Here is a 22043-nt window from a genome sequence, read left to right as displayed (position 1 = left end):
GCCGCTTCCAGCCATTACCACGAGCTCCTCCTCCCAAATGTATTTTACCTTTATTTAACTACGCAAGTCAGTTAAGAACAAATTCTTATTTTCAGTGACGGCCTAGGAACAGTGGGTTAACTGTCAGTTCAGGGGCAGAACGAAAGATTTGTACCTTGTCAGTTCAGGGATTTGAACTTGCAACCTTCCGGTTACTAGTCCAACGCTTTAACCACTAGGAGGTGCCACCAATCTCCTGTGTTTTCTATTTAAACAATAAGTAAGGGTTGAGCCTTGGGGTACTCCCTTGGTGACAGGCAGTGGCTGAGACAAAAAAAAAACAGATTGCATACCAGAGAGAATACTATAGACATCAAGAAAGCCAGTCAATTGATTATTGACAAGTTTTCCAACACTTTTGATAAACGGGGAAAAATAGAAATAGGCCTATAACAGTTAGGATCAGCTTGATCTCCCCCTTTGGCGATATACCACAATCCCCCGAGGTGCCTTATTGCTATTTTTATTTATTTATTATTTAACTAGGCAAATCAGTTAAGAACAAATTCGTATTTTCAATGAAGGCCTACACCTGCCAAACACGGATGACGCAGGGCCAATTGTGCGCTGCCCTCTGGGCCTATCAATCACTGCCGGTTGTGATGATACAGCCTGGAAAAAATGGTTACCAACGTAATTTGAGTTTTGCTAAAACATTATATCAGTCAGTGTCTGATATATTTGTAATTTTATGTTGGCTATTACCGGTTTCTGTCTTCAATAGCATCAGCAGTTGTCGTGGCCGAGTGGTTAAGGCGATGGACTAGAAATCCATTGGGATCTTCCCGCGCAGGTTCGAATCCTGCCGTCAACGTGATATTTTTCTCCTGTGATTGGTAATGCCCAGGCGTTTACATTGTATCAGCCTTCCTAAAATGCATTGTTATTTCATCAAGCATGTTAGCTAAATCACGTAGTTAGCTATGTAACGTGAGCTTGCTAAAACTGTTCCTCGCTTCACACCGTCAGCACCACTGACGATACACCCAGAAAAACGGACAGCGAAGATATAGATGCCCTTCTTGAGGACATACTTGACGATGATTTCGATTCCCTTGCGCTAAACGTGAGTAAATAACCTTAGCTACATCGCCTTGCAATGTTGAATGCAGTTTTTTGTTGTTGTTGCTAACAGCATCTACTGTCCAGTAGTAGTAGCTAGCTAAAGTTAGCTGTTTGGATATCACACGGATGTATTAGCTAGCTATAATGAGATAAATATGAGGCTATGTTTGATTGTTTTTAGCCTGTTTCCAATGGAAAGGTTGCTTTCATTTTTGTCCTTCTGACTCCAATGCATTAGCTAACGTTACATTGCAAAAGGGCCGGCCCGTAGGTGGTGAATGTAGGAAACAACATCTCCACCCCGCTGATCCTCAACACTGGGGCCCCACAAGGGTGCGTTCTCAGCCCTCTCCTGTACTCCCTGTTCACCCATGACTGCGTGGCCATGCACGCCTCCAACTCAATCATCAAGTTTGCAGACGACACTACAGTGGTAGGCTTGATTACCAACAGCGACGAGACGGCCTACAGGGAGGAGGTGAGGGCCCTCGGAGTGTGGTGTCAGGAAAATAACCTCACACTCAATGTCAACAAAACAAAGGAGATGATCGTGGACTTCAGGAAACAGCAGAGGGAGAAGCCCCCTATCCATATCGACGGGACAGTAGTGGAGAAGGTGGAAAGTTCCTCGGCGTACACATCACGGACAAACTGAAATGGTCCACCCACACAGACACACAGCGTGGTGAAGAAGGCGCAGCAGCGCCTTTTCAACCTCAGGAGGCTGAAGAAATTTGGCTTGTCACCAAAAACACTCACAAACTTTTACAACTGCACAATCGAGAGCATCCTGTCGGATAGTACAGATATTTCTGTACTAACAGTTTTCACCAATGTTCTCTTTATAATACTATGATAATGTTATATCAGTGGAGGCTGCTGAGGGGAGGACGGCTCATAATAATGTCTGGAATGGAATCAAACTATGTGTTTGATGCATTTGATACCATTCCACTGATTCCGCTTCCAGCCATTAACACGAGCTCCTCCTCCCAAATGTATTTTACCTTTATTTAACTACGCAAGTCAGTTAAGTACAAATTCTTATTTTCAGTGACGGCCTAGGAACAGTGGGTTAACTGTCAGTTCAGGGGCAGAACAAAAGATTTGTACCTTGTCAGTTCAGGGATTTGAACTTGCAACCTTCCGGTTACTAGTCCAACGCTTTAACCACTAGGAGGTGCCACCAATCTCCTGTGTTTTCTGTTTAAACAATAAGTAAGGGTTGAGCCTTGGGGTACTCCCTTGGTGACAGGCAGTGGCTGAGACAAAAAAAAAACAGATTGCATACCAGAGAGAATACTATAGACATCAAGAAAGCCAGTCAATTGATTATTGACAAGTTTTCCAACACTTTTGATAAACGGGGAAAAATAGAAATAGGCCTATAACAGTTAGGATCAGCTTGATCTCCCCCTTTGGCGATATACCACAATCCCCCGAGGTGCCTTATTGCTATTTTTATTTATTTATTATTTAACTAGGCAAATCAGTTAAGAACAAATTCGTATTTTCAATGAAGGCCTACACCTGCCAAACACGGATGACGCAGGGCCAATTGTGCGCTGCCCTCTGGGCCTATCAATCACTGCCGGTTGTGATGATACAGCCTGGAAAAAATGGTTACCAACGTAATTTGAGTTTTGCTAAAACATAATATCAGTCAGTGTCTGATATATTTGTAATTTTATGTTGGCTATTACCGGTTTCTGTCTTCAATAGCATCAGCAGTTGTCGTGGCCGAGTGGTTAAGGCGATGGACTAGAAATCCATTGGGATCTTCCCGCGCAGGTTCGAATCCTGCCGACAACGTGATATTTTTCTCCTGTGATTGGTAATGCCCAGGCGTTTACATTGTATCAGCCTTCCTAAAATGCATTGTTATTTCATCAAGCATGTTAGCTAAATCACGTAGTTAGCTATGTAACGTTAGCTTGCTAAAACTGTTCCTCGCTTCACACCGTCAGCACCACTGACGATACACCCAGAAAAACGGACAGCGAAGATATAGATAGATGCCCTTCTTGAGGACATACTTGACGATGATTTCGATTCCCTTGCGCTAAACGTGAGTAAATAACCTTAGCTACATCGCCTTGCAATGTTGAATGCAGTTTTTTGTTGTTGTTGCTAACAGCATCTACTGTCCAGTAGTAGTAGCTAGCTAAAGTTAGCTGTTTGGATATCAAACGGATGTATTAGCTAGCTATAATGAGATAAATATGAGGCTATGTTTGATTGTTTTTAGCCTGTTTCCAATGGAAAGGTTGGTTTCATTTTTGTCCTTCTGACTCCAATGCATTAGCTAACGTTACATTGCAAAAGGGCCGGCCCGTAGGTGGTGAATGTAGGAAACAACATCTCCACCCCGCTGATCCTCAACACTGGGGCCCCACAAGGGTGCGTTCTCAGCCCTCTCCTGTACTCCCTGTACCCATGACTGCGTGGCCATGCACGCCTCCAACTCAATCATCCAGTTTGCAGACGACACTACAGTGGTAGGCTTTATTACCAACAGCGACGAGACGGCCTACAGGAAGGAGGTGAGGGCCCTCGGAGTGTGGTGTCAGGAAAATAACCTCACACTCAATGTCAACAAAACAAAGGAGTTGATCGTGGACTTCAGGAAACAGCAGAGGGAGAAGCCCCCTATCCATATCGACGGGACAGTAGTGGAGAAGGTGGAAAGTTCCTCGGCGTACACATCACGGACAAACTGAAATGGTCCACCCACACAGACACACAGCGTGGTGAAGAAGGCGCAGCAGCGCCTTTTCAACCTCAGGAGGCTGAAGAAATTTGGCTTGTCACCAAAAACACTCACAAACTTTTACAACTGCACAATCGAGAGCATCCTGTCGGATAGTACAGATATTTCTGTACTAACAGTTTTCACCAATGTTCTCTTTATAATACTATGATAATGTTATATCAGTGGAGGCTGCTGAGGGGAGGACGGCTCATAATAATGTCTGGAATGGAATCAAACTATGTGTTTGATGCATTTGATACCATTCCACTGATGCCGCTTCCAGCCATTACCACGAGCTCCTCCTCCCAAATGTATTTTACCTTTATTTAACTACGCAAGTCAGTTAAGAACAAATTCTTATTTTCAGTGACGGCCTAGGAACAGTGGGTTAACTGTCAGTTCAGGGGCAGAACGAAAGATTTGTACCTTGTCAGTTCAGGGATTTGAACTTGCAACCTTCCGGTTACTAGTCCAACGCTTTAACCACTAGGAGGTGCCACCAATCTCCTGTGTTTTCTATTTAAACAATAAGTAAGGGTTGAGCCTTGGGGTACTCCCTTGGTGACAGGCAGTGGCTGAGACAAAAAAAAAACAGATTGCATACCAGAGAGAATACTATAGACATCAAGAAAGCCAGTCAATTGATTATTGACAAGTTTTCCAACACTTTTGATAAACGGGGAAAAATAGAAATAGGCCTATAACAGTTAGGATCAGCTTGATCTCCCCCTTTGGCGATATACCACAATCCCCCGAGGTGCCTTATTGCTATTTTTATTTATTTATTATTTAACTAGGCAAATCAGTTAAGAACAAATTCGTATTTTCAATGAAGGCCTACACCTGCCAAACACGGATGACGCAGGGCCAATTGTGCGCTGCCCTCTGGGCCTATCAATCACTGCCGGTTGTGATGATACAGCCTGGAAAAAATGGTTACCAACGTAATTTGAGTTTTGCTAAAACATTATATCAGTCAGTGTCTGATATATTTGTAATTTTATGTTGGCTATTACCGGTTTCTGTCTTCAATAGCATCAGCAGTTGTCGTGGCCGAGTGGTTAAGGCGATGGACTAGAAATCCATTGGGATCTTCCCGCGCAGGTTCGAATCCTGCCGACAATGTGATATTTTTCTCCTGTGATTGGTAATGCCCAGGCGTTTACATTGTATCAGCCTTCCTAAAATGCATTGTTATTTCATCAAGCATGTTAGCTAAATCACGTAGTTAGCTATGTAACGTTAGCTTGCTAAAACTGTTCCTCGCTTCACACCGTCAGCACCACTGACGATACACCCAGAAAAACGGACAGCGAAGATATAGATGCCCTTCTTGAGGACATACTTGACGATGATTTCGATTCCCTTGCGCTAAACGTGAGTAAATAACCTTAGCTACATCGCCTTGCAATGTTGAATGCAGTTTTTTGTTGTTGTTGCTAACAGCATCTACTGTCCAGTAGTAGTAGCTAGCTAAAGTTAGCTGTTTGGATATCACACGGATGTATTAGCTAGCTATAATGAGATAAATATGAGGCTATGTTTGATTGTTTTTAGCCTGTTTCCAATGGAAAGGTTGGTTTCATTTTTGTCCTTCTGACTCCAATGCATTAGCTAACGTTACATTGCAAAAGGGCCGGCCCGTAGGTGGTGAATGTAGGAAACAACATCTCCACCCCGCTGATCCTCAACACTGGGGCCCCACAAGGGTGCGTTCTCAGCCCTCTCCTGTACTCCCTGTACCCATGACTGCGTGGCCATGCACGCCTCCAACTCAATCATCCAGTTTGCAGACGACACTACAGTGGTAGGCTTTATTACCAACAGCGACGAGACGGCCTACAGGGAGGAGGTGAGGGCCCTCGGAGTGTGGTGTCAGGAAAATAACCTCACACTCAATGTCAACAAAACAAAGGAGTTGATCGTGGACTTCAGGAAACAGCAGAGGGAGAAGCCCCCTATCCATATCGACGGGACAGTAGTGGAGAAGGTGGAAAGTTCCTCGGCGTACACATCACGGACAAACTGAAATGGTCCACCCACACAGACACACAGCGTGGTGAAGAAGGCGCAGCAGCGCCTTTTCAACCTCAGGAGGCTGAAGAAATTTGGCTTGTCACCAAAAACACTCACAAACTTTTACAACTGCACAATCGAGAGCATCCTGTCGGATAGTACAGATATTTCTGTACTAACAGTTTTCACCAATGTTCTCTTTATAATACTATGATAATGTTATATCAGTGGAGGCTGCTGAGGGGAGGACGGCTCATAATAATGTCTGGAATGGAATCAAACTATGTGTTTGATGCATTTGATACCATTCCACTGATGCCGCTTCCAGCCATTACCACGAGCTCCTCCTCCCAAATGTATTTTACCTTTATTTAACTACACAAGTCAGTTAAGAACAAATTCTTATTTTCAGTGACGGCCTAGGAACAGTGGGTTAACTGTCAGTTCAGGGGCAGAACGAAAGATTTGTACCTTGTCAGTTCAGGGATTTGAACTTGCAACCTTCCGGTTACTAGTCCAACGCTTTAACCACTAGGAGGTGCCACCAATCTCCTGTGTTTTCTATTTAAACAATAAGTAAGGGTTGAGCCTTGGGGTACTCCCTTGGTGACAGGCAGTGGCTGAGACAAAAAAAAAACAGATTGCATACCAGAGAGAATACTATAGACATCAAGAAAGCCAGTCAATTGATTATTGACAAGTTTTCCAACACTTTTGATAAACGGGGAAAAATAGAAATAGGCCTATAACAGTTAGGATCAGCTTGATCTCCCCCTTTGGCGATATACCACAATCCCCCGAGGTGCCTTATTGCTATTTTTATTTATTTATTATTTAACTAGGCAAATCAGTTAAGAACAAATTCGTATTTTCAATGAAGGCCTACACCTGCCAAACACGGATGACGCAGGGCCAATTGTGCGCTGCCCTCTGGGCCTATCAATCACTGCCGGTTGTGATGATACAGCCTGGAAAAAATGGTTACCAACGTAATTTGAGTTTTGCTAAAACATAATATCAGTCAGTGTCTGATATATTTGTAATTTTATGTTGGCTATTACCGGTTTCTGTCTTCAATAGCATCAGCAGTTGTCGTGGCCGAGTGGTTAAGGCGATGGACTAGAAATCCATTGGGATCTTCCCGCGCAGGTTCGAATCCTGCCGACAATGTGATATTTTTCTCCTGTGATTGGTAATGCCCAGGCGTTTACATTGTATCAGCCTTCCTAAAATGCATTGTTATTTCATCAAGCATGTTAGCTAAATCACGTAGTTAGCTATGTAACGTTAGCTTGCTAAAACTGTTCCTCGCTTCACACCGTCAGCACCACTGACGATACACCCAGAAAAACGGACAGCGAAGATATAGATGCCCTTCTTGAGGACATACTTGACGATGATTTCGATTCCCTTGCGCTAAACGTGAGTAAATAACCTTAGCTACATCGCCTTGCAATGTTGAATGCAGTTTTTTGTTGTTGTTGCTAACAGCATCTACTGTCCAGTAGTAGTAGCTAGCTAAAGTTAGCTGTTTGGATATCACACGGATGTATTAGCTAGCTATAATGAGATAAATATGAGGCTATGTTTGATTGTTTTTAGCCTGTTTCCAATGGAAAGGTTGCTTTCATTTTTGTCCTTCTGACTCCAATGCATTAGCTAACGTTACATTGCAAAAGGGCCGGCCCGTAGGTGATGAATGTAGGAAACAACATCTCCACCCCGCTGATCCTCAACACTGGGGCCCCACAAGGGTGCGTTCTCAGCCCTCTCCTGTACTCCCTGTTCACCCATGACTGCGTGGCCATGCACGCCTCCAACTCAATCATCAAGTTTGCAGACGACACTACAGTGGTAGGCTTGATTACCAACAGCGACGAGACGGCCTACAGGGAGGAGGTGAGGGCCCTCGGAGTGTGGTGTCAGGAAAATAACCTCACACTCAATGTCAACAAAACAAAGGAGATGATCGTGGACTTCAGGAAACAGCAGAGGGAGAAGCCCCCTATCCATATCGACGGGACAGTAGTGGAGAAGGTGGAAAGTTCCTCGGCGTACACATCACGGACAAACTGAAATGGTCCACCCACACAGACACACAGCGTGGTGAAGAAGGCGCAGCAGCGCCTTTTCAACCTCAGGAGGCTGAAGAAATTTGGCTTGTCACCAAAAACACTCACAAACTTTTACAACTGCACAATCGAGAGCATCCTGTCGGATAGTACAGATATTTCTGTACTAACAGTTTTCACCAATGTTCTCTTTATAATACTATGATAATGTTATATCAGTGGAGGCTGCTGAGGGGAGGACGGCTCATAATAATGTCTGGAATGGAATCAAACTATGTGTTTGATGCATTTGATACCATTCCACTGATGCCGCTTCCAGCCATTACCACAAGCTCCTCCTCCCAAATGTATTTTACCTTTATTTAACTACGCAAGTCAGTTAAGAACAAATTCTTATTTTCAGTGACGGCCTAGGAACAGTGGGTTAACTGTCAGTTCAGGGGCAGAACGAAAGATTTGTACCTTGTCAGTTCAGGGATTTGAACTTGCAACCTTCCGGTTACTAGTCCAACGCTTTAACCACTAGGAGGTGCCACCAATCTCCTGTGTTTTCTATTTAAACAATAAGTAAGGGTTGAGCCTTGGGGTACTCCCTTGGTGACAGGCAGTGGCTGAGACAAAAAAAAAACAGATTGCATACCAGAGAGAATACTATAGACATCAAGAAAGCCAGTCAATTGATTATTGACAAGTTTTCCAACACTTTTGATAAACGGGGAAAAATAGAAATAGGCCTATAACAGTTAGGATCAGCTTGATCTCCCCCTTTGGCGATATACCACAATCCCCCGAGGTGCCTTATTGCTATTTTTATTTATTTATTATTTAACTAGGCAAATCAGTTAAGAACAAATTCGTATTTTCAATGAAGGCCTACACCTGCCAAACACGGATGACGCAGGGCCAATTGTGCGCTGCCCTCTGGGCCTATCAATCACTGCCGGTTGTGATGATACAGCCTGGAAAAAATGGTTACCAACGTAATTTGAGTTTTGCTAAAACATAATATCAGTCAGTGTCTGATATATTTGTAATTTTATGTTGGCTATTACCGGTTTCTGTCTTCAATAGCATCAGCAGTTGTCGTGGCCGAGTGGTTAAGGCGATGGACTAGAAATCCATTGGGATCTTCCCGCGCAGGTTCGAATCCTGCCGACAACGTGATATTTTTCTCCTGTGATTGGTAATGCCCAGGCGTTTACATTGTATCAGCCTTCCTAAAATGCATTGTTATTTCATCAAGCATGTTAGCTAAATCACGTAGTTAGCTATGTAACGTTAGCTTGCTAAAACTGTTCCTCGCTTCACACCGTCAGCACCACTGACGATACACCCAGAAAAACGGACAGCGAAGATATAGATGCCCTTCTTGAGGACATACTTGACGATGATTTCGATTCCCTTGCGCTAAACGTGAGTAAATAACCTTAGCTACATCGCCTTGCAATGTTGAATGCAGTTTTTTGTTGTTGTTGCTAACAGCATCTACTGTCCAGTAGTAGTAGCTAGCTAAAGTTAGCTGTTTGGATATCACACGGATGTATTAGCTAGCTATAATGAGATAAATATGAGGCTATGTTTGATTGTTTTTAGCCTGTTTCCAATGGAAAGGTTGCTTTCATTTTTGTCCTTCTGACTCCAATGCATTAGCTAACGTTACATTGCAAAAGGGCCGGCCCGTAGGTGATGAATGTAGGAAACAACATCTCCACCCCGCTGATCCTCAACACTGGGGCCCCACAAGGGTGCGTTCTCAGCCCTCTCCTGTACTCCCTGTTCACCCATGACTGCGTGGCCATGCACGCCTCCAACTCAATCATCAAGTTTGCAGACGACACTACAGTGGTAGGCTTGATTACCAACAGCGACGAGACGGCCTACAGGGAGGAGGTGAGGGCCCTCGGAGTGTGGTGTCAGGAAAATAACCTCACACTCAATGTCAACAAAACAAAGGAGATGATCGTGGACTTCAGGAAACAGCAGAGGGAGAAGCCCCCTATCCATATCGACGGGACAGTAGTGGAGAAGGTGGAAAGTTCCTCGGCGTACACATCACGGACAAACTGAAATGGTCCACCCACACAGACACACAGCGTGGTGAAGAAGGCGCAGCAGCGCCTTTTCAACCTCAGGAGGCTGAAGAAATTTGGCTTGTCACCAAAAACACTCACAAACTTTTACAACTGCACAATCGAGAGCATCCTGTCGGATAGTACAGATATTTCTGTACTAACAGTTTTCACCAATGTTCTCTTTATAATACTATGATAATGTTATATCAGTGGAGGCTGCTGAGGGGAGGACGGCTCATAATAATGTCTGGAATGGAATCAAACTATGTGTTTGATGCATTTGATACCATTCCACTGATGCCGCTTCCAGCCATTACCACGAGCTCCTCCTCCCAAATGTATTTTACCTTTATTTAACTACGCAAGTCAGTTAAGAACAAATTCTTATTTTCAGTGACGGCCTAGGAACAGTGGGTTAACTGTCAGTTCAGGGGCAGAACGAAAGATTTGTACCTTGTCAGTTCAGGGATTTGAACTTGCAACCTTCCGGTTACTAGTCCAACGCTTTAACCACTAGGAGGTGCCACCAATCTCCTGTGTTTTCTATTTAAACAATAAGTAAGGGTTGAGCCTTGGGGTACTCCCTTGGTGACAGGCAGTGGCTGAGACAAAAAAAAAACAGATTGCATACCAGAGAGAATACTATAGACATCAAGAAAGCCAGTCAATTGATTATTGACAAGTTTTCCAACACTTTTGATAAACGGGGAAAAATAGAAATAGGCCTATAACAGTTAGGATCAGCTTGATCTCCCCCTTTGGCGATATACCACAATCCCCCGAGGTGCCTTATTGCTATTTTTATTTATTTATTATTTAACTAGGCAAATCAGTTAAGAACAAATTCGTATTTTCAATGAAGGCCTACACCTGCCAAACACGGATGACGCAGGGCCAATTGTGCGCTGCCCTCTGGGCCTATCAATCACTGCCGGTTGTGATGATACAGCCTGGAAAAAATGGTTACCAACGTAATTTGAGTTTTGCTAAAACATAATATCAGTCAGTGTGTGATATATTTGTAATTTTATGTTGGCTATTACCGGTTTCTGTCTTCAATAGCATCAGCAGTTGTCGTGGCCGAGTGGTTAAGGCGATGGACTAGAAATCCATTGGGATCTTCCCGCGCAGGTTCGAATCCTGCCGACAACGTGATATTTTTCTCCTGTGATTGGTAATGCCCAGGCGTTTACATTGTATCAGCCTTCCTAAAATGCATTGTTATTTCATCAAGCATGTTAGCTAAATCACGTAGTTAGCTATGTAACGTTAGCTTGCTAAAACTGTTCCTCGCTTCACACCGTCAGCACCACTGACGATACACCCAGAAAAACGGACAGCGAAGATATAGATGCCCTTCTTGAGGACATACTTGACGATGATTTCGATTCCCTTGCGCTAAACGTGAGTAAATAACCTTAGCTACATCGCCTTGCAATGTTGAATGCAGTTTTTTGTTGTTGTTGCTAACAGCATCTACTGTCCAGTAGTAGTAGCTAGCTAAAGTTAGCTGTTTGGATATCACACGGATGTATTAGCTAGCTATAATGAGATAAATATGAGGCTATGTTTGATTGTTTTTAGCCTGTTTCCAATGGAAAGGTTGCTTTCATTTTTGTCCTTCTGACTCCAATGCATTAGCTAACGTTACATTGCAAAAGGGCCGGCCCGTAGGTGGTGAATGTAGGAAACAACATCTCCACCCCGCTGATCCTCAACACTGGGGCCCCACAAGGGTGCGTTCTCAGCCCTCTCCTGTACTCCCTGTTCACCCATGACTGCGTGGCCATGCACGCCTCCAACTCAATCATCAAGTTTGCAGACGACACTACAGTGGTAGGCTTGATTACCAACAGCGACGAGACGGCCTACAGGGAGGAGGTGAGGGCCCTCGGAGTGTGGTGTCAGGAAAATAACCTCACACTCAATGTCAACAAAACAAAGGAGATGATCGTGGACTTCAGGAAACAGCAGAGGGAGAAGCCCCCTATCCATATCGACGGGACAGTAGTGGAGAAGGTGGAAAGTTCCTCGGCGTACACATCACGGACAAACTGAAATGGTCCACCCACACAGACACACAGCGTGGTGAAGAAGGCGCAGCAGCGCCTTTTCAACCTCAGGAGGCTGAAGAAATTTGGCTTGTCACCAAAAACACTCACAAACTTTTACAACTGCACAATCGAGAGCATCCTGTCGGATAGTACAGATATTTCTGTACTAACAGTTTTCACCAATGTTCTCTTTATAATACTATGATAATGTTATATCAGTGGAGGCTGCTGAGGGGAGGACGGCTCATAATAATGTCTGGAATGGAATCAAACTATGTGTTTGATGCATTTGATACCATTCCACTGATGCCGCTTCCAGCCATTACCACGAGCTCCTCCTCCCAAATGTATTTTACCTTTATTTAACTACGCAAGTCAGTTAAGAACAAATTCTTATTTTCAGTGACGGCCTAGGAACAGTGGGTTAACTGTCAGTTCAGGGGCAGAACGAAAGATTTGTACCTTGTCAGTTCAGGGATTTGAACTTGCAACCTTCCGGTTACTAGTCCAACGCTTTAACCACTAGGAGGTGCCACCAATCTCCTGTGTTTTCTATTTAAACAATAAGTAAGGGTTGAGCCTTGGGGTACTCCCTTGGTGACAGGCAGTGGCTGAGACAAAAAAAAAACAGATTGCATACCAGAGAGAATACTATAGACATCAAGAAAGCCAGTCAATTGATTATTGACAAGTTTTCCAACACTTTTGATAAACGGGGAAAAATAGAAATAGGCCTATAACAGTTAGGATCAGCTTGATCTCCCCCTTTGGCGATATACCACAATCCCCCGAGGTGCCTTATTGCTATTTTTATTTATTTATTATTTAACTAGGCAAATCAGTTAAGAACAAATTCGTATTTTCAATGAAGGCCTACACCTGCCAAACACGGATGACGCAGGGCCAATTGTGCGCTGCCCTCTGGGCCTATCAATCACTGCCGGTTGTGATGATACAGCCTGGAAAAAATGGTTACCAACGTAATTTGAGTTTTGCTAAAACATAATATCAGTCAGTGTCTGATATATTTGTAATTTTATGTTGGCTATTACCGGTTTCTGTCTTCAATAGCATCAGCAGTTGTCGTGGCCGAGTGGTTAAGGCGATGGACTAGAAATCCATTGGGATCTTCCCGCGCAGGTTCGAATCCTGCCGACAACGTGATATTTTTCTCCTGTGATTGGTAATGCCCAGGCGTTTACATTGTATCAGCCTTCCTAAAATGCATTGTTATTTCATCAAGCATGTTAGCTAAATCACGTAGTTAGCTATGTAACGTTAGCTTGCTAAAACTGTTCCTCGCTTCAAACCGTCAGCACCACTGACGATACACCCAGAAAAACGGACAGCGAAGATATAGATGCCCTTCTTGAGGACATACTTGACGATGATTTCGATTCCCTTGCGCTAAACGTGAGTAAATAACCTTAGCTACATCGCCTTGCAATGTTGAATGCAGTTTTTTGTTGTTGTTGCTAACAGCATCTACTGTCCAGTAGTAGTAGCTAGCTAAAGTTAGCTGTTTGGATATCACACGGATGTATTAGCTAGCTATAATGAGATAAATATGAGGCTATGTTTGATTGTTTTTAGCCTGTTTCCAATGGAAAGGTTGCTTTCATTTTTGTCCTTCTGACTCCAATGCATTAGCTAACGTTACATTGCAAAAGGGCCGGCCCGTAGGTGGTGAATGTAGGAAACAACATCTCCACCCCGCTGATCCTCAACACTGGGGCCCCACAAGGGTGCGTTCTCAGCCCTCTCCTGTACTCCCTGTTCACCCATGACTGCGTGGCCATGCACGCCTCCAACTCAATCATCAAGTTTGCAGACGACACTACAGTGGTAGGCTTGATTACCAACAGCGACGAGACGGCCTACAGGGAGGAGGTGAGGGCCCTCGGAGTGTGGTGTCAGGAAAATAACCTCACACTCAATGTCAACAAAACAAAGGAGATGATTGTGGACTTCAGGAAACAGCAGAGGGAGAAGCCCCCTATCCATATCGACGGGACAGTAGTGGAGAAGGTGGAAAGTTCCTCGGCGTACACATCACGGACAAACTGAAATGGTCCACCCACACAGACACACAGCGTGGTGAAGAAGGCGCAGTAGCGCCTTTTCAACCTCAGGAGGCTGAAGAAATTTGGCTTGTCACCAAAAACACTCACAAACTTTTACAACTGCACAATCGAGAGCATCCTGTCGGATAGTACAGATATTTCTGTACTAACAGTTTTCACCAATGTTCTCTTTATAATACTATGATAATGTTATATCAGTGGAGGCTGCTGAGGGGAGGACGGCTCATAATAATGTCTGGAATGGAATCAAACTATGTGTTTGATGCATTTGATACCATTCCACTGATGCCGCTTCCAGCCATTACCACGAGCTCCTCCTCCCAAATGTATTTTACCTTTATTTAACTACGCAAGTCAGTTAAGAACAAATTCTTATTTTCAGTGACGGCCTAGGAACAGTGGGTTAACTGTCAGTTCAGGGGCAGAACGAAAGATTTGTACCTTGTCAGTTCAGGGATTTGAACTTGCAACCTTCCGGTTACTAGTCCAACGCTTTAACCACTAGGAGGTGCCACCAATCTCCTGTGTTTTCTATTTAAACAATAAGTAAGGGTTGAGCCTTGGGGTACTCCCTTGGTGACAGGCAGTGGCTGAGACAAAAAAAAAACAGATTGCATACCAGAGAGAATACTATAGACATCAAGAAAGCCAGTCAATTGATTATTGACAAGTTTTCCAACACTTTTGATAAACGGGGAAAAATAGAAATAGGCCTATAACAGTTAGGATCAGCTTGATCTCCCCCTTTGGCGATATACCACAATCCCCCGAGGTGCCTTATTGCTATTTTTATTTATTTATTATTTAACTAGGCAAATCAGTTAAGAACAAATTCGTATTTTCAATGAAGGCCTACACCTGCCAAACACGGATGACGCAGGGCCAATTGTGCGCTGCCCTCTGGGCCTATCAATCACTGCCGGTTGTGATGATACAGCCTGGAAAAAATGGTTACCAACGTAATTTGAGTTTTGCTAAAACATAATATCAGTCAGTGTCTGATATATTTGTAATTTTATGTTGGCTATTACCGGTTTCTGTCTTCAATAGCATCAGCAGTTGTCGTGGCCGAGTGGTTAAGGCGATGGACTAGAAATCCATTGGGATCTTCCCGCGCAGGTTCGAATCCTGCCGACAACGTGATATTTTTCTCCTGTGATTGGTAATGCCCAGGCGTTTACATTGTATCAGCCTTCCTAAAATGCATTGTTATTTCATCAAGCATGTTAGCTAAATCACGTAGTTAGCTATGTAACGTTAGCTTGCTAAAACTGTTCCTCGCTTCACACCGTCAGCACCACTGACGATACACCCAGAAAAACGGACAGCGAAGATATAGATGCCCTTCTTGAGGACATACTTGACGATGATTTCGATTCCCTTGCGCTAAACGTGAGTAAATAACCTTAGCTACATCGCCTTGCAATGTTGAATGCAGTTTTTTGTTGTTGTTGCTAACAGCATCTACTGTCCAGTAGTAGTAGCTAGCTAAAGTTAGCTGTTTGGATATCACACGGATGTATTAGCTAGCTATAATGAGATAAATATGAGGCTATGTTTGATTGTTTTTAGCCTGTTTCCAATGGAAAGGTTGCTTTCATTTTTGTCCTTCTGACTCCAATGCATTAGCTAACGTTACATTGCAAAAGGGCCGGCCCGTAGGTGGTGAATGTAGGAAACAACATCTCCACCCCGCTGATCCTCAACACTGGGGCCCCACAAGGGTGCGTTCTCAGCCCTCTCCTGTACTCCCTGTTCACCCATGACTGCGTGGCCATGCACGCCTCCAACTCAATCATCAAGTTTGCAGACGACACTACAGTGGTAGGCTTGATTACCAACAGCGACGAGACGGCCTACAGGGAGGAGGTGAGGGCCCTCGGAGTGTGGTGTCAGGAAAATAACCTCACACTCAATGTCAACAAAACAAAGGAGATGATCGTGGACTTCAGGAAACAGCAGAGGGAGAAGCCCCCTATCCATATCGACGGGACAGTAGTGGAGAAGGTGGAAAGTTCCTCGGCGTACACATCACGGACAAACTGAAATGGTCCACCCACACAGACACACAGCGTGTTGAAGAAGGCGCAGCAGCGCCTTTTCAACCTCAGGAGGCTGAAGAAATTTGGCTTGTCACCAAAAACACTCACAAACTTTTACAACTGCACAATCGAGAGCATCCTGTCGGATAGTACAGATATTTCTGTACTAACAGTTTTCACCAATGTTCTCTTTATAATACTATGATAATGTTATATCAGTGGAGGCTGCTGAGGGGAGGACGGCTCATAATAATGTCTGGAATGGAATCAAAGTATGTGTTTGATACCATTCCACTGATTCCGCTTCCAGCCATTAACACGAGCTCCTCCTCCCAAATGTATTTTACCTTTATTTAACTACGCAAGTCAGTTAAGAACAAATTCTTATTTTCAGTGACGGCCTAGGAACAGTGGGTTAACTGTCAGTTCAGGGGCAGAACGAAAGATTTGTACCTTGTCAGTTCAGGGATTTGAACTTGCAACCTTCCGGTTACTAGTCCAACGCTTTAACCACTAGGAGGTGCCACCAATCTCCTGTGTTTTCTATTTAAACAATAAGTAAGGGTTGAGCCTTGGGGTACTCCCTTGGTGATAGGCAGTGGCTGAGACAAAAAAAAAACAGATTGCATACCAGAGAGAATACTATAGACATCAAGAAAGCCAGTCAATTGATTATTGACAAGTTTTCCAACACTTTTGATAAACGGGGAAAAATAGAAATAGGCCTATAACAGTTAGGATCAGCTTGATCTCCCCCTTTGGCGATATACCACAATCCCCCGAGGTGCCTTATTGCTATTTTTATTTATTTATTATTTAACTAGGCAAATCAGTTAAGAACAAATTCGTATTTTCAATGAAGGCCTACACCTGCCAAACACGGATGACGCAGGGCCAATTGTGCGCTGCCCTCTGGGCCTATCAATCACTGCCGGTTGTGATGATACAGCCTGGAAAAAATGGTTACCAACGTAATTTGAGTTTTGCTAAAACATAATATCAGTCAGTGTCTGATATATTTGTAATTTTATGTTGGCTATTACCGGTTTCTGTCTTCAATAGCATCAGCAGTTGTCGTGGCCGAGTGGTTAAGGCGATGGACTAGAAATCCATTGGGATCTTCCCGCGCAGGTTCGAATCCTGCCGACAACGTGATATTTTTCTCCTGTGATTGGTAATGCCCAGGCGTTTACATTGTATCAGCCTTCCTAAAATGCATTGTTATTTCATCAAGCATGTTAGCTAAATCACGTAGTTAGCTATGTAACGTTAGCTTGCTAAAACTGTTCCTCGCTTCACACCGTCAGCACCACTGACGATACACCCAGAAAAACGGACAGCGAAGATATAGATGCCCTTCTTGAGGACATACTTGACGATGATTTCGATTCCCTTGCGCTAAACGTGAGTAAATAACCTTAGCTACATCGCCTTGCAATGTTGAATGCAGTTTTTTGTTGTTGTTGCTAACAGCATCTACTGTCCAGTAGTAGTAGCTAGCTAAAGTTAGCTGTTTGGATATCACACGGATGTATTAGCTAGCTATAATGAGATAAATATGAGGCTATGTTTGATTGTTTTTAGCCTGTTTCCAATGGAAAGGTTGCTTTCATTTTTGTCCTTCTGACTCCAATGCATTAGCTAACGTTACATTGCAAAAGGGCCGGCCCGTAGGTGGTGAATGTAGGAAACAACATCTCCACCCCGCTGATCCTCAACACTGGGGCCCCACAAGGGTGCGTTCTCAGCCCTCTCCTGTACTCCCTGTTCACCCATGACTGCGTGGCCATGCACGCCTCCAACTCAATCATCAAGTTTGCAGACGACACTACAGTGGTAGGCTTGATTACCAACAGCGACGAGACGGCCTACAGGGAGGAGGTGAGGGCCCTCGGAGTGTGGTGTCAGGAAAATAACCTCACACTCAATGTCAACAAAACAAAGGAGATGATCGTGGACTTCAGGAAACAGCAGAGGGAGAAGCCCCCTATCCATATCGACGGGACAGTAGTGGAGAAGGTGGAAAGTTCCTCGGCGTACACATCACGGACAAACTGAAATGGTCCACCCACACAGACACACAGCGTGGTGAAGAAGGCGCAGCAGCGCCTTTTCAACCTCAGGAGGCTGAAGAAATTTGGCTTGTCACCAAAAACACTCACAAACTTTTACAACTGCACAATCGAGAGCATCCTGTCGGATAGTACAGATATTTCTGTACTAACAGTTTTCACCAATGTTCTCTTTATAATACTATGATAATGTTATATCAGTGGAGGCTGCTGAGGGGAGGACGGCTCATAATAATGTCTGGAATGGAATCAAACTATGTGTTTGATGCATTTGATACCATTCCACTGATGCCGCTTCCAGCCATTACCACGAGCTCCTCCTCCCAAATGTATTTTACCTTTATTTAACTACGCAAGTCAGTTAAGAACAAATTCTTATTTTCAGTGACGGCCTAGGAACAGTGGGTTAACTGTCAGTTCAGGGGCAGAACGAAAGATTTGTACCTTGTCAGTTCAGGGATTTGAACTTGCAACCTTCCGGTTACTAGTCCAACGCTTTAACCACTAGGAGGTGCCACCAATCTCCTGTGTTTTCTATTTAAACAATAAGTAAGGGTTGAGCCTTGGGGTACTCCCTTGGTGACAGGCAGTGGCTGAGACAAAAAAAAAACAGATTGCATACCAGAGAGAATACTATAGACATCAAGAAAGCCAGTCAATTGATTATTGACAAGTTTTCCAACACTTTTGATAAACGGGGAAAAATAGAAATAGGCCTATAACAGTTAGGATCAGCTTGATCTCCCCCTTTGGCGATATACCACAATCCCCCGAGGTGCCTTATTGCTATTTTTATTTATTTATTATTTAACTAGGCAAATCAGTTAAGAACAAATTCGTATTTTCAATGAAGGCCTACACCTGCCAAACACGGATGACGCAGGGCCAATTGTGCGCTGCCCTCTGGGCCTATCAATCACTGCCGGTTGTGATGATACAGCCTGGAAAAAATGGTTACCAACGTAATTTGAGTTTTGCTAAAACATAATATCAGTCAGTGTCTGATATATTTGTAATTTTATGTTGGCTATTACTGGTTTCTGTCTTCAATAGCATCAGCAGTTGTCGTGGCCGAGTGGTTAAGGCGATGGACTAGAAATCCATTGGGATCTTCCCGCGCAGGTTCGAATCCTGCCGACAACGTGATATTTTTCTCCTGTGATTGGTAATGCCCAGGCGTTTACATTGTATCAGCCTTCCTAAAATGCATTGTTATTTCATCAAGCATGTTAGCTAAATCACGTAGTTAGCTATGTAACGTTAGCTTGCTAAAACTGTTCCTCGCTTCACACCGTCAGCACCACTGACGATACACCCAGAAAAACGGACAGCGAAGATATAGATGCCCTTCTTGAGGACATACTTGACGATGATTTCGATTCCCTTGCGCTAAACGTGAGTAAATAACCTTAGCTACATCGCCTTGCAATGTTGAATGCAGTTTTTTGTTGTTGTTGCTAACAGCATCTACTGTCCAGTAGTAGTAGCTAGCTAAAGTTAGCTGTTTGGATATCACACGGATGTATTAGCTAGCTATAATGAGATAAATATGAGGCTATGTTTGATTGTTTTTAGCCTGTTTCCAATGGAAAGGTTGCTTTCATTTTTGTCCTTCTGACTCCAATGCATTAGCTAACGTTACATTGCAAAAGGGCCGGCCCGTAGGTGGTGAATGTAGGAAACAACATCTCCACCCCGCTGATCCTCAACACTGGGGCCCCACAAGGGTGCGTTCTCAGCCCTCTCCTGTACTCCCTGTTCACCCATGACTGCGTGGCCATGCACGCCTCCAACTCAATCATCAAGTTTGCAGACGACACTACAGTGGTAGGCTTGATTACCAACAGCGACGAGACGGCCTACAGGGAGGAGGTGAGGGCCCTCGGAGTGTGGTGTCAGGAAAATAACCTCACACTCAATGTCAACAAAACAAAGGAGATGATCGTGGACTTCAGGAAACAGCAGAGGGAGAAGCCCCCTATCCATATCGACGGGACAGTAGTGGAGAAGGTGGAAAGTTCCTCGGCGTACACATCACGGACAAACTGAAATGGTCCACCCACACAGACACACAGCGTGGTGAAGAAGGCGCAGCAGCGCCTTTTCAACCTCAGGAGGCTGAAGAAATTTGGCTTGTCACCAAAAACACTCACAAACTTTTACAACTGCACAATCGAGAGCATCCTGTCGGATAGTACAGATATTTCTGTACTAACAGTTTTCACCAATGTTCTCTTTATAATACTATGATAATGTTATATCAGTGGAGGCTGCTGAGGGGAGGACGGCTCATAATAATGTCTGGAATGGAATCAAACTATGTGTTTGATGCATTTGATACCATTCCACTGATGCCGCTTCCAGCCATTACCACGAGCTCCTCCTCCCAAATGTATTTTACCTTTATTTAACTACGCAAGTCAGTTAAGAACAAATTCTTATTTTCAGTGACGGCCTAGGAACAGTGGGTTAACTGTCAGTTCAGGGGCAGAACGAAAGATTTGTACCTTGTCAGTTCAGGGATTTGAACTTGCAACCTTCCGGTTACTAGTCCAACGCTTTAACCACTAGGAGGTGCCACCAATCTCCTGTGTTTTCTATTTAAACAATAAGTAAGGGTTGAGCCTTGGGGTACTCCCTTGGTGACAGGCAGTGGCTGAGACAAAAAAAAAACAGATTGCATACCAGAGAGAATACTATAGACATCAAGAAAGCCAGTCAATTGATTATTGACAAGTTTTCCAACACTTTTGATAAACGGGGAAAAATAGAAATAGGCCTATAACAGTTAGGATCAGCTTGATCTCCCCCTTTGGCGATATACCACAATCCCCCGAGGTGCCTTATTGCTATTTTTATTTATTTATTATTTAACTAGGCAAATCAGTTAAGAACAAATTCGTATTTTCAATGAAGGCCTACACCTGCCAAACACGGATGACGCAGGGCCAATTGTGCGCTGCCCTCTGGGCCTATCAATCACTGCCGGTTGTGATGATACAGCCTGGAAAAAATGGTTACCAACGTAATTTGAGTTTTGCTAAAACATAATATCAGTCAGTGTCTGATATATTTGTAATTTTATGTTGGCTATTACCGGTTTCTGTCTTCAATAGCATCAGCAGTTGTCGTGGCCGAGTGGTTAAGGCGATGGACTAGAAATCCATTGGGATCTTCCCGCGCAGGTTCGAATCCTGCCGACAACGTGATATTTTTCTCCTGTGATTGGTAATGCCCAGGCGTTTACATTGTATCAGCCTTCCTAAAATGCATTGTTATTTCATCAAGCATGTTAGCTAAATCACGTAGTTAGCTATGTAACGTTAGCTTGCTAAAACTGTTCCTCGCTTCACACCGTCAGCACCACTGACGATACACCCAGAAAAACGGACAGCGAAGATATAGATGCCCTTCTTGAGGACATACTTGACGATGATTTCGATTCCCTTGCGCTAAACGTGAGTAAATAACCTTAGCTACATCGCCTTGCAATGTTGAATGCAGTTTTTTGTTGTTGTTGCTAACAGCATCTACTGTCCAGTAGTAGTAGCTAGCTAAAGTTAGCTGTTTGGATATCACACGGATGTATTAGCTAGCTATAATGAGATAAATATGAGGCTATGTTTGATTGTTTTTAGCCTGTTTCCAATGGAAAGGTTGCTTTCATTTTTGTCCTTCTGACTCCAATGCATTAGCTAACGTTACATTGCAAAAGGGCCGGCCCGTAGGTGGTGAATGTAGGAAACAACATCTCCACCCCGCTGATCCTCAACAC

General features: G+C 43.9%; 8 non-coding genes across 8 annotated transcripts; all 8 read left to right on the top strand.

Annotated features, from left to right (window-relative positions):
* Positions 1-2834: 2834 nt before the first annotated feature.
* trnas-aga (transfer RNA serine (anticodon AGA)) lies at positions 2835-2916 on the top strand. Its single transcript has one exon. It is a non-coding gene; the product is annotated as a tRNA-Ser (tRNA).
* A 6107-nt stretch (positions 2917-9023) lies between these two features.
* On the top strand, positions 9024-9105 carry trnas-aga (transfer RNA serine (anticodon AGA)). The gene has a single exon. It is a non-coding gene; the product is annotated as a tRNA-Ser (tRNA).
* Positions 9106-11086: 1981 nt separating this feature from the next.
* trnas-aga (transfer RNA serine (anticodon AGA)) lies at positions 11087-11168 on the top strand. Its single transcript has one exon. It is a non-coding gene; the product is annotated as a tRNA-Ser (tRNA).
* A 1981-nt stretch (positions 11169-13149) lies between these two features.
* On the top strand, positions 13150-13231 carry trnas-aga (transfer RNA serine (anticodon AGA)). Its single transcript has one exon. It is a non-coding gene; the product is annotated as a tRNA-Ser (tRNA).
* Positions 13232-15212: 1981 nt separating this feature from the next.
* Positions 15213-15294, top strand: trnas-aga (transfer RNA serine (anticodon AGA)). Its single transcript has one exon. It is a non-coding gene; the product is annotated as a tRNA-Ser (tRNA).
* A 1972-nt stretch (positions 15295-17266) lies between these two features.
* Positions 17267-17348, top strand: trnas-aga (transfer RNA serine (anticodon AGA)). The gene has a single exon. It is a non-coding gene; the product is annotated as a tRNA-Ser (tRNA).
* A 1981-nt stretch (positions 17349-19329) lies between these two features.
* On the top strand, positions 19330-19411 carry trnas-aga (transfer RNA serine (anticodon AGA)). Its single transcript has one exon. It is a non-coding gene; the product is annotated as a tRNA-Ser (tRNA).
* A 1981-nt stretch (positions 19412-21392) lies between these two features.
* Positions 21393-21474, top strand: trnas-aga (transfer RNA serine (anticodon AGA)). Its single transcript has one exon. It is a non-coding gene; the product is annotated as a tRNA-Ser (tRNA).
* The last annotated feature ends 569 nt before the right edge of the window (positions 21475-22043 follow it).

The sequence above is a fragment of the Oncorhynchus mykiss genome, chromosome 2, assembly GCF_057628025.1.
Source record: "Oncorhynchus mykiss isolate SJ-2025 chromosome 2, ASM5762802v1, whole genome shotgun sequence".
Taxonomy (NCBI): domain Eukaryota; kingdom Metazoa; phylum Chordata; class Actinopteri; order Salmoniformes; family Salmonidae; genus Oncorhynchus; species Oncorhynchus mykiss.
Note: the sequence above shows the minus strand (reverse complement) of the source record. Positions and strands in the feature narration are given on the sequence as shown.